Source organism: Xenopus laevis, chromosome 4L (assembly GCF_017654675.1).
Source record: "Xenopus laevis strain J_2021 chromosome 4L, Xenopus_laevis_v10.1, whole genome shotgun sequence".
Taxonomy (NCBI): Eukaryota; Metazoa; Chordata; class Amphibia; order Anura; family Pipidae; genus Xenopus; species Xenopus laevis.
The window spans coordinates 47,375,553-47,387,644 of record NC_054377.1 but is presented as its reverse complement, the minus strand read 5'-3'; positions in this window follow the sequence as shown (position 1 = coordinate 47,387,644).

The window sequence follows — 12,092 nt, the reverse complement described above, 5'->3', positions numbered from 1 at the left end:
CCCACTAGATCAGTCATGGATTCCCACTATGCAGTTATAGTAAAACGTAACTTTTAATAATAAACAATAAGGGGCAGATTTATCAAGGGTCGAATTTCGAGGGTTAAAAAACCCTCTAATTCGACCCTCGAAGCAAAATCCTTCGAATTCGAATATCAAATTAGAAGGATTTTAGCGCAAAAGGTTTGATGGAACGATGGAAAAAAAATTGTTCGAATGATTCGAACGATTTTAAGCGATCGATCGAAGGATTTTTATTCGACCAAAAAAACTTTGTGCTGTGGAAGGTCCCCATAGGCTAACATTGAACTTTGGTAGCTTTAATCTGGCGAAGTATGAAGTCAAAGTTTTTTTTAAAGAGACAGTACTTCGATTATCGAATGGTCGAACGATTTTTACTTTGAATCGTTCGATTCGTTTGATTCGATCGAATTTGACCAATTCGATGGTCGAAGTACCCAAAAAAAATACTTCGAAATTCGAATATTTTTTTATTCAAACTATTCACTCGAGCTTAGTAAATCTGCCCCCAAAAGTAGTATGCTCAGAAATATTAGAACACAAATTTAAAGCAATTTAGGAGGGAGAGCCGTACCGACTCTAAGGTCCACATCTTACAGACGGATTGATCAGGAGTGAATGAAATTGAATAACTAATCTTCAGCTACTGAATTGAGCTCCTCTATTGTGGTTGTCGGGATAATGGTGGTTGCTGGAATATAGTCTAATCTGGGGCAGAGGTGATATTGAATCTAAAATATGCAAGAATAATACCCTTTGCCTAATGACTCCGGGAGTGTGACTGTTCTTGCTGATATAGTATATATAGTTAGGCTGCGAGCCTATAGAAGCCTGCCTGCCCCTCACATGCACAACACTCCCTTGGCAGGCTCATGGTACACTGATGTATGCAGCACTGATGGAACTTAGTTCTTATGATTTACTGAGCCTTGTGCGTCTGTTTTGTATTCTGATTGTTTGGCCCAGCCTGCTTCCTGACAATCTGACAATCTGTATCCCGACCTTTGCCTGCCTACGACAACTCTTCTGCTTAACCCTTTGATTGATCACCCGGTTTGACCCTTTGCCTGTTTGACAATTCTGATATCCGCCTGCCTCGACCCAGCCTGTCTAACCATCCTTCTGCCTAATCCCTTTGTACCGTGACCTTCGGCCCAAAAGACTCTGCTAACCACCATGCCCCTTTGACAGCCAGAACATCTCGCCTTGTACCTCTTGTTAAGTCCAGGTGGCACCCAAGTAAGCTGAGGGCTCCTCCCGAAGCCCAAAGGTGGTCACACTACTGGTGAAGCTGAGCCAAGACCAGGGTACTTGGCACTTGTTCTGGTATTGGGTGCCGGTCGTGACAAGTAGCTTTTGATCATACATGAGCAGGGGTGCTTCGCCAATGAGGCGAATGTATAGCCGTCTGAACACTGGCCAGTATATCCATAAATGATCTAAATGCATCATATAGGAGCATACGACTCATATTCTGAGATATCAAATAAAAATATTCATAGTGATACTCACGTTCAAACCGTGTGGACTTAATGCATTCATCATGAAGATTAGTTCACTTTCTTTAGCTAAAAGAGATGTCTCTAAGTCATGTCCCCAGATTCCAATGGTTATCCTGGATAAACCAGTAGCCATTAAACCCTCCTTGCTGGAGTTATTGTGAAACTTCAGAAAATGCCGGCTTACTGGAAGTAATTTTCTATTCAATTTGACCCAGTCCAAAGCATTGTCAATACTTGATACCTGCTCAAGGATTCTTTTCTTGAAGGTTTTGCCAATATGACTCTTATTGCACGGACATGTAAGCATGTAAATCACACAATCTGTGGTGCATTTAAAATTTTGTGTAATATTATATTGTCTGCCAAATCTGTCCGGGACTGAGGATTGATTGTACATATGTTTGCAGGCTCTGCAATTGCCACATGGAAATGTTCCCTTTCCTGTTGATTTAATTATTTTGGCAAAATGACTTTTGAACAACCGATTACGTAAGTTCAGTGCCCTCCGGCTACATGTGAAGGGGACTAGGTCCCAACATTGTCAGCCAATAATATATGTCAGTGTTTTTTCAAAACAGAAGTTATTGCTGGCCACTGCTTACAAAAGGTACTGATAAATCACGTTGGTTGCTCATCTACTTTATTCATGACCTTAAAGTCGGTATGGCTCTCCCTCCTGGTGCAATTTCAGGGGTCATACTTTTTCTTCCTTGATTCACCTGTTATCTATAATATATGAGGGGTCACTGTAAAAGCAGTTGTGCTTGCCCGCAGTCAGTTAAATGAAAAAACACATTCATTAAAGGTGTCAACATGCAACATGGGAGTGGTATATTGGACTTATAATAAAGACACCTCACACCGTGAGCTTTTGTTGGAGCTAGGACACAGCATTTATTTTGGAACTTAAACTTACAAATAAAACCAGTACTTTCAGGCTTCCTATTTTTATTTGTAACTTTTACAATTTCAAGGCTCTGCCTTAATTCATACCAAGCCAAAAGCCTTTTTTAAATTATGTCAACATACTGTACTTCCCACTGCTGCAACAAAAAAAGTTGTTTTGTTTTTTGGGTGGAAGGGTGGGTGTATTGTGAACAGCTCTCTGCTTATCTGCCGTATGACAGTTACCCACTTGAGCACTCCTTTTTACACCCAAAACAGATGCCCATGTGAGCCCTATTAACCAATACTGGCACCATCTGTCCCTTTGCCCCTGTTATATGGTCACCCCAGCAACATTACTTGTTGGGAATTTTTACTTTTCACTTTGCTCGCCACACTTGCAGTCATAAATGGCTCCTACTTTGTTATTAGGAAAACTAGGGCCTTCAGTATAGTATATTAATGTGCAAACATAACATTATTCCATCCACAAAACAGTAGGGCTCTTTGGAGAGGATAATAAAATTCCTTCCTAAAATAATTGAAAGAAATAACTCACAATTCTTACTGTGTGAATGATCACAACTAATAAATGTATAATACAGTTTCATCAGCTTTGAGTATCTAGAAAATTGAGGGTAGGAGAGGGAAATAGGTCACTGTCATAAGGGCAACAACAGATGAAGCAGGCCTGAAGTCGTAGGTTGGCCCAAGAGTGTAGAGGGCCTAGCAAATATTTTAAACAATTTCAAAATATCTTATTGCATAGGTCGCCTTAACAATATGTTGGACCCTAAATTAAATTTGCCGCGAGGACCATTAATATCTAATTACACCACTGGTCAGTGCAGCAGGTTGTCCATGATGGGTTCTTAAAGGAGAAGCAGAATAGAAGTCGCAAAATAGAAATTAAAATGGAAACTAAGACAGCATTCTCAGGCAAAAACCAATAATAGCCAGAAGATGTATTTAACCAAACCATTCATTTCAGAGGCAGAAGTTTGATCTTCCTAATATAGGAATAGCAGAAATAGATAAAGGTTTAGGAACAGGCAACTGCCTTCATGTTTAGAAGTCAGAAAATGAAATAGAACTTTAAAAATAATAATAAGAATTTAAAAATAAATAAAATATTCTGCACCTCACAATGTTGTTTAGAGGCTGAGACATCTCTGGAAAAGTTGTTAAGATACTCAGGTTGCATCTTAGACCTTGCTACGTGCAGTGACTTAACTGTGTACCGGTAAATTATATGATATATAAAGCCTTCAAAACATTAACACGTGTTGCATCTATAGTTTTATTTTTCTATAGTTTTGGGGGGGTTTCTGTGGATTTAACAGTATCTACCACAAACAGCTGAAATGATCCAGCTTGCATCAAATTTTCACTCACCTAGCCTACACACTTTTTCATTAGGGGATTTTTTTTGAAGGCTTGTGCCATTAGATTTGTTCTAAGAACCTAACAACATTTCCTACTGCTCAGTACTGATGCGAAATATGCACCTGCTGTGATACAAAGTGTCTGCAACTTCTTACTGATGAGCTTTATCTATGAATTTTCTGTTTGGCTTCACAACACTTATCTGCTGATAAGTTGGCAAGGTTAGAATGGAAGGTTATATATGGAAGCAACATCTTTATTTGGCTAGCTTTTGTTTAATTAATTAAAAAAAAATCTCCTTTATAAAATGAATACCACAACAGCAAAAGTTGATAATATTGTGACAATTCAGCTAGATAGATTATCTATAACCTAGAAAATAAATTATTTTATCTTCATTGTATTAATGAATATTTCATTTACAACAAAAGAAGATCAGACCAGGTCTTATATTTATGTTGCATTCAGAGATATGCAGATACAATATATATAAACAATGTTATAATAATGTATTCCTAAAAACTAGGGTTGATATTTGGCTCCTCAACAGACCAGCTGGGCTTTGTTTAAAGGAACAGTAACACCAAAAAATTAAAGTGATTTAAAGTAATGAAAATATCATGTAGTGTTGCCCTGCACTGGTAAAACTGATCTGTTTGTTTCAGAAACACTACTATAGTTTATATAAACAAGCTGCTGTGGAGCAATGGCTGAAATTGAAAAATGGCTATATGGCACAGGTTAACTAATGGATAACAGATAACACCATTAGACAGACAGAGCTTATCTTCTATCTGCTGTGTAACTTGAGCTTTTTCTCCTTTGAATGGCTGCCCCCATTGCTACACAGCAGCTTATTTATATAAAAATAGTAGTGGTTCTTAAGCAAACACAGCAGTTTTACCAGTGCAGGGCAACACTGCATTATATTTTAATTACTTTAAAACAATTTTATTTTTTGACGTTACTGTTCCTTTAAGCAACACAAAAATTACAGCAATAGAGCAGAGAAGAGTACCGCAAACTGGGTACAGTAATAGTCACATGCTCAGTATAGCATAGAATGTAATAACTATAAAATCCAGATTTATAGTGGGAAAAAAATAATTTTCCAAGACTTATTATACCCGAGGATTAGTGATGGACAAATTTGGGGCGGTTCGCTTCACAGAAAAATTTGCGAATTCCCAGCGAAATTCGCAAAACGGTGAAAAATTCGCAAAATGGCACGGGCATCTCATTCTTGATGCTGACATCCGTTTTTTGGACGCCGGCGCACATTCACCAGTGAAAATGCACGGGCGTAAAAAAAAAACGGGAATTTGCAAATTCGCGACTGGCAAATAAATTCGCCCATCACTACCGAGGCTGGAAAAAGAATTCGAAAATCCGGCATCTCAGACCTACTGAGGTTGTATATGAGTCAGTAGGCGAGGTCCCTATCCTATTTGGAACTTTCAGTGGTCTGTGCTGGAATTAGTCTGAAAAGCCAACTATTTCTGACTTTTCTGGCAAAAATCTGAAATGAGATTCAGGAAAAAAAACTGTAAAGAATGGTACAATTGGGATTTTCACTCAATTTTATCAAGTTTGTCCCTGATCCGATTATATTGTGCTTTTTAAATAATAAATAAGGTCAAATTGTGGATTCTAGTTTGGTGGGACTTTTTTAAATTTAAATATGGATTTTGATAAATAAGCCCCCCCCCAGTGTTTAGCTTGGGTATGAATTGAAATATCCTTCTAATTAAAAAAAAATTAACCCATTCTGTAGAAGCTCTGGTTATTCTGAGACTGAGACAAGAGGACCTGGATTCAAATCATGTTGTAAGAAAAGTTAGATTAGTATTTGGCATTAATAGGTTAAGATAACTATTTCCTTATTTTTATCAAGATAAAGAAGATGATGTGATGGAACAGCTAATTCTGATTATTGAAACATAATCAAAATCTGTATCTTGCTTCTGAATATCCTCTTTATTTATTTCTTTATCGTCTCATATTATTACTACAGTAAAGAAACACAATGTTATCAACTCTGTCTCTATATGAGTCGCGGAGAACAGAATTTGGATTCTTAAAATTGTTGGTTTGGTAGCTTTTTTTTTCCAATTTGTGCTATTCAAAATAGTTCTCAAGTTGGTGTCATAATACTGATGGAATGTCGAAGATTATGGAGATGTTCATTACATTTGATTCATGACCAGAACTGCTATTCACCACTCATATGTGAAAACAATTTCAACTGCAGTCATTGTTTACCCAATTTAATAGTCGAAATGTCAGGTTGAAGGATCATACTTCGTTAAGTGTATTAGGTGCTTATAGATTGTATCACTTACAAGAAGTGTCCTGTTTTTTTTTTTTTTTGCAAGCAGTGCATTTTATGATGAACCATGAAATTGCTTCACTGAAGCACATCACCAAATATAATTAGGACCTTAAATCTGTCAATATGGATGGGTTAAAAAACCTTTTAAAAAGCCAATCCTTCTATCTCATTCTTATTCCTGCTCTGTTTCATTGTTGACCTTTTTGCAATATTTAAAACTTTTATAGATGCTGGCTCCAAGCTATCACCATGTACTAAAAACTTTTACATATGGAAATTTAGCTCATATATTTTGTCCTTTGCAGTGTTTATCCTTTATAAATGTTAACAAGCAGAAGCTTAAAGTCACATAAGAAGTGCATGATCATCAATAAAATGAAATCATTACAATTGTTATATGCTTAGAGAATATTGTTCTGTGTTAGTTTTTGTGTTTAAAGGAATTTTCAATACACAGGTTTATGCAAAAAACACAGACATTGGACATAATAAAAAATGATTCACCTTGCCCTTTGTAAGATAAAATTCCAATTTTTATTTTGATTAAATGGGTTTGATTTACAGATAAAATACAGGTAATAACGATTATAAATATTTGCTGAATTCTTTGCTGTCAAAGTAATTTAATTGAAACCTCCAATTTTATTTTGTTTTTTCTCCTTTTTAGGATGGCATACTGTGAGAATGCCAAAATGTAATTTAATTGAAGCCTCTACTTTTATCTTGTTTTCCCTCTTTTTAGGTGGAAACTAAGCAGGAGCGGCGAAGTCCTGATAACAGGCGATGTGTCAAATATAGAAGATCCAAAAAAAACAGAAGACAGGAACCAGATTAGAGGCAGATTTTAGAACTCAGTAATCAGAAACAGGTAAACAGGACTGAAGCATGAACAAAGAGACAGGAACGCGAGGATACCAGAAGGCTAGATTTAGCAAAGATCAAGCACTGCTGCTAGGACATAGCTTGCTTTCAGAGTCCTTTAAAAGTTACATTGCTGACAGCTTGCCTAAACAAAGAAAGTCAGAAAGTAAGGCTGAATGTGTTGGCAATATATACATCAATAAATACATGTTAATAAGTAGAACGTTAAAGTACTTTGTAAACCTTTGTTGGTGGATGACTTTACCCACTCTGTGCTACATACCAATGGATTGCTTTGACTGGTTGAGGGGTGTATCAACAATTATGTATTAAATTAGGTATACAGAAATGTTTTATTTTACATAAATTGCATGTATGGATATTTTTTTAAGAAAACATGAGTGATCAAAATGATCTATTAATTTTTATGTTATTCAAATTTAACTATTTGTCATCACAAAATAGCACAATCATGAAACAAACCATAGCAATAAAGTAAATTATAAAATAGCCCTATTCAAAAGTTGGCATAATCTTAGTTCTTAATATAATGTATTAGCCGTTTTAGCGAGTGACGTTGGCTTATTATTCTTTTATGCGGGAAAAGCCATCCATTCTTCATGGCAAAAAGCCTCCAGGTCTTGTAAATTCTTTGGTTGTATAGCATAAATTGCATGATTGAGAATTTTGAGATCTCCCCAAAGTGGCTCAATGATGTTGAGGTCAAGACACTGTAATGTCCACTGTAGAACCTTCACTTTTTTCTGATGCAACCACTGAAGGGTTGACATAACCTATTGTTTCAGACCATTGTCATTTTGGAAAGTCCAAGTGCACCCCATGCCAAATATCTGTGCTGATGGATAAAAATCTTATGCTGCATTAATGTTGCCATCAATTACGGCTAAATTACTTGTTTCGCTGCAGCTCATACACCCCAAAAAATAGCAGAGATCCACCTTCATGTTTCACAACAGGGAGTGCTTCTATTCATAGGTCTTGTTTATGCTGCACCTATACAGAATTTATGGTTGGGTCCATAAAGTTCATCAATCTAAATGATTTTGTTCTGATTTTTGATCAGAAGTTTTGAGGCTTTTGTGGGTGCTGTTTGGCATATTGTAAGTGAGTCGTAGCATTGGTGAGTGGCTTTTTTTCTAATAACAATACAATGCAGCCCATTTTTGTTCAAGTATCTCCTTGTTGTGATTGCTGAAATAGTTACATCACTTTGTTTCAGAAAAGCCTGTATTTAGTAGAAATTGTGGGGTTTTATTTGCATTCCCCAAAAAAAAAATCCTGGCAGTTATGTAATTTTTCTGTGTGTTCCTAACCTTGGCTTAGTGTTAACAGAATCCCAATTTTTCTGCTTTTTGATCAGAGTTTGAACAGTACTGATTGAAAATGTAAATCTTTGGATATCTTTTGGATGCTTCAGCAACTACCAAAGTCAGTGCAACCCTGGATAAAGTGTACAATGGTTTCTCACTGACTCACAGACATTCGTTACAATCAAACAATGCACAGGTGTGGATACTTACACTTTATTACCATCTCAACTCGTGTGTGTAAAATTTACAAGAACTAAAAGAACTTTCCATTAAATTTTCAAATAATTTACATTTGCTATCAGAGCTCTTCAGTACTAGAAATCTATGTTCTGCTCAGATTTTTTTTGTCTCAGGGAATTTTTTTTCTGCAAAATATTAATCGCTTATATTACCTGTGTACTTCATTTACATCTCTCTGGAGGTGTGACAAGAGTGTGCTGCCCCCCCTCTGCCAGAAATTTTTTTTGGAGGGCCCAACATGCATAGACGTTCTTGCTCATGCCTCTCTGCAACTCCCCCCCCCTTTCCTTGCCGCGCACTTGCTTAGACATGAGCACGTCAATTAAAATAATCAGAAAGCGGTGGGGAGGAGGATTTGAATGCTATAGACGAAATAGACCTTGCGGTCTGGGACCCCCTTTTCCACGGGCCCCTCTGTGACCACTGGGTCTGCTTCCTCTATCATTACACCATTTACAGAGGATTGACAGGCAAGTGACCGGCTGGGTGAAAGTTGACACCTACCTCAGTGTAAGGGGCTTATTAACTAACATTCAATTTTTTTTACAGATCAACATTTTTTCTATAAAAATTCAAGCTTATTAAAGGGCAAAAACCGCAAAACACTCTGATACAAAACTTTGGCAAGTAAAAGCAGTCGAGAAGTCAATGGGAGCTGTGCTGATCCTATTGGGCTTTTTTTAGCCATTGGAACTAGTAATTCTCTGAACTTTTAGAGGTTTTCGTATTTTATAGGTTTTCATTTTATTTTAATTCACACAATTTATATTTGAATTTTTAAATAAATGACAAGGCATTTGTAATTTTAGAGATTAACCCCCATATGTAATAAAAGGCACTAAATTTGTCCAGGGGTATTAACTAATAGCAACCAATAAGATGTTGGCCAGTACTTGCTTCCTGATGTTTGGTTGCTATGAGTTACTGCTCCTGGGCAAACTTTTTTTTACATTTATTACATAACCCCCATAGATTAAAAAACACTCTAAAACCATTACAATTTGAATATTGATAGTACTATTTGAATTGACACCAGATTTAGTTGCACCATTTTTTCACTGACACTGACTTTTTTAATAAGAATTATAGACAAAATGCAAATGAAATGAGTTAAATTCATGGATGGGACTTAGATCAACTTTGTTTTAGCAAAAAATTAGATGAAACAAGTTTTAGTAAATTACCCCCATAATATTTATGTTATATTTCAGTGAATGCAGAAAGATTGTGCTTGTTATATATTGTAGCTCCTGTGTATGAGTGCAGCCTGATGTTTACTGCAGTAAAACCATTGGGGCAAAAGTAGAAGAGAGTTCACCACATATTGGCAGGTCCCTGTTTTTATCAGAGCTCAAGTGTGACAAAAAAAACAATGTCATGCTTAAAAGAAGTGAAAGCAACCCCTGGAAAATGCTAGGTGGAAAAAAACATGAAAAACATGGGGATTGTATTCAAAATTGCACTTTGCAGGAAAGTGAATAAACCCTACAATGTTATTTGACTTAAGTTCCTTCTCACACTTATTCTCACTTTCCACATGTCCTATTAAACCTATAAATATAGTGCATGTCAAGTGTGTAAAGTGAAAATCTTATATGACAAAGTTCCTTGTTCTCAGACATTGGGTAAGAAACAGACAAGTCAGCATTAGGTCCCTCTCAAATATAGTACTGTACCTTGAATCTGTGGACCTCCTTAGTATGTTATGTATACAAACTGCAGCACAAGGTGGTAAGGATAGGCGTAACTGTGCCTCCTAACACTGCACTCTGCTTGCTGTAAAATAGAGCACTTTGTCCATTCATGTAACCTTACATGTATGGTTGCCCTTGGTTTGCTTGAGTGCACCATGAATTAAATGATCCCAGAGGGGCCGATCTTAATACTTAAAATGGCACATATTAAAAAAAAAAGTATATTTTTGAGAAAATGGTTTTTTTTAGTCGACACAGGGTTTTAGTTAACAGCTGTTTTATGCATTACATTTTTATAGATATCTTCATAGCATAGTACAGGTATAGGATCCCTTATCCGGAAACCCGATATCCAGAAAGCTCTGAATTACGGAATGACTGCAATAGACTCCATTTTATCCAAATAATCAAAATTTTTAAAAATGAAATCCTTTTTCTCTGTAATAATAAAACAGTAGCTTGTACTTGATCCAAACTAAGATATAATTAATCCTTATTGGAACCAAAACCAGCCTATTCCGTTTATTTAATGTTTAAATGATTTCTAGTAGACTTAAGGCATGAAGACCCAAATTACGGAAAGATCCATTATCCGGAAAACCACAGGTCCCGAGCATTCTGGATAACAGGTCCCATACCTGTATTACTAAGAGGCATGCAGTAATGCTGCTTAGTACTTTAGCACTAAAGTAAATGGGCCATTTTATCTTGTTCTTTACATATTTCTAAGTACAATGCACTGATAAGTTTTATTTGACACAGCTGAAAAAAACCTTAGTTAAAACAAATCCAATTAAATACCTACAAAAAATAAAGATGTAAAACAAGACATAGAACTCAAAACAAGAAAAATGCTAGCAATGATATGGACAAAACATGTATTAATCTGCAATAAATCCCAGTGTCTGCTTTATGGTATGGCAAAAAAAAAAATCTTTACTACCATTCTGTCATTTAATTTACTTTATACCGTATGAGTAGCAATAAATGGCATTTATTATTTGGTGACATTTATAATGAAGTGATAGACGTCCAAACTACTGAAGGAAAAATATAAAGAGACGTAAATTGTCTCCAGTTTTTAGTGCTTTAAAAACTGAAGCCTTGAAAAATAGGTCTCTTGGCAGAAGCAGCATTGATTAGCATACAGTGAATACATTACCCCGGGGCTCAAATGACATGCTCTTCTGTCAAGCAGATTGATATAAACTGCACCAACCTCCTTATATCAAGTGCAGGTCTAGATGATTTGGATTGTGTAAAAAACATCTGACGAAACAATTTTCAGCCTGTAAATTAAAAGCTCTTTGCCTATATAATGAGCAGGCATCATTTTTCAACACATTTTTCTGAGTAAATAATTTTGATCATGCCATATGTTGTAAGTCAAGGGTGACTTTTTAATGGATAGATATAATTTTAGCAATAATGATTACTGCATTTATGTAAAAAAAATTCTGAAGGTGGTAAATCTTATACCATGGTATACTGAATCATCAAATGGGAACTAATAGCACACTTTCAATATGTTGTTCAAGATCTGTAAATAAAGAGACCACTGCTTACCAGAGTGACATACAGTATCTGTTGTGATCACATGACTTACAAATGTATACTTATGTAGCTTTATTATTGCTTTACCTACTTTGGATTTACAAAATCTAGTTGACATGCAAATACTTTTGTTTGAATAATTATGTAGCATTAAATTTGCAGAAACTTTATTAAAACTAAATATTCTGGAAAGTATCAGATTTCATTTGGCACAGGAACAGCTTCTACTGCTGTACACTATTCAAAAAATGCAAAAGCCACAGTTGAAGAAGAGTAATGACATGGA